This window comes from Octopus bimaculoides, chromosome 7 (assembly GCF_001194135.2).
Source record: "Octopus bimaculoides isolate UCB-OBI-ISO-001 chromosome 7, ASM119413v2, whole genome shotgun sequence".
Classification (NCBI taxonomy): Eukaryota; Metazoa; Mollusca; class Cephalopoda; order Octopoda; family Octopodidae; genus Octopus; species Octopus bimaculoides.
The window spans coordinates 54,263,336-54,264,073 of NC_068987.1; the positions used below are offsets into that span (position 1 = coordinate 54,263,336).

Below are 738 nucleotides of genomic sequence, written 5' to 3' on the forward strand. Positions count from 1 at the left end.
TATAAATTTACACATAAATTTACAATTTGAGGCTATAAACCTCTTACTTTACAGTTTCAATTTCAACTGTCTTTGAAATGAGGCACTTGCCTCTTCCACTTTTCTTTTCATGGACCACAAGCCCTTTCAATATGAGGCACTCGTCCTCTTACATTTTACCGCCCGACCAGACTCCGTGCTTCACTTAAGCACCTCGCTGGTTCTTCATCGGGCAACTTTAGCAAAAATCGGAAAGTGTCTTTAGGGAAGGAATTCATCACCATGCACAAGTCTGTCTCCCACACGACCTCCGCAGTCAGCTGCGGAGGCCAGCTAGGGTCCTTGGTACAGGTGAGGATCCCTCTCGTCCGACCCTTCCTGGCAAACCTTTTTACAAAATTCTCAACAGACCCTCCCTTGTGGAAGAGGGCCACAAATTCCTCCTCCTCATAGGTCGAGGCCTCAGTTTCTACTTACCACACAGCTACTCATGCGCCTGTTAACGTTTCTCTTTTTTTTTCTCGTTATTGTTATTTTTCTTGTGTTTCCTTACTGAGTAGCCATGTTATTTGAGCCTGGACGATTGCCATATCTTGCAAATCATGCTATAAACGCCCTTCCGATTACTTTACTATCAAAGCGTTATGTATAACCCCTGTATATGTGTGTGTGTGTATCGGTGTGTGTATCGGTGTGTGTTTGTGTTTATGCATGTATATATATATATATATATATATATATATATATATATATATATAT

General features: G+C 41.3%; 1 protein-coding gene across 1 annotated transcript in view; it reads right to left on the reverse strand.

The window, feature by feature from the left end:
* Window positions 1–738, reverse strand: part of LOC106869506 (uncharacterized) — a 75,798-nt gene that overhangs the window by 67,324 nt on the left and 7,736 nt on the right. The window lies entirely within an intron of this gene.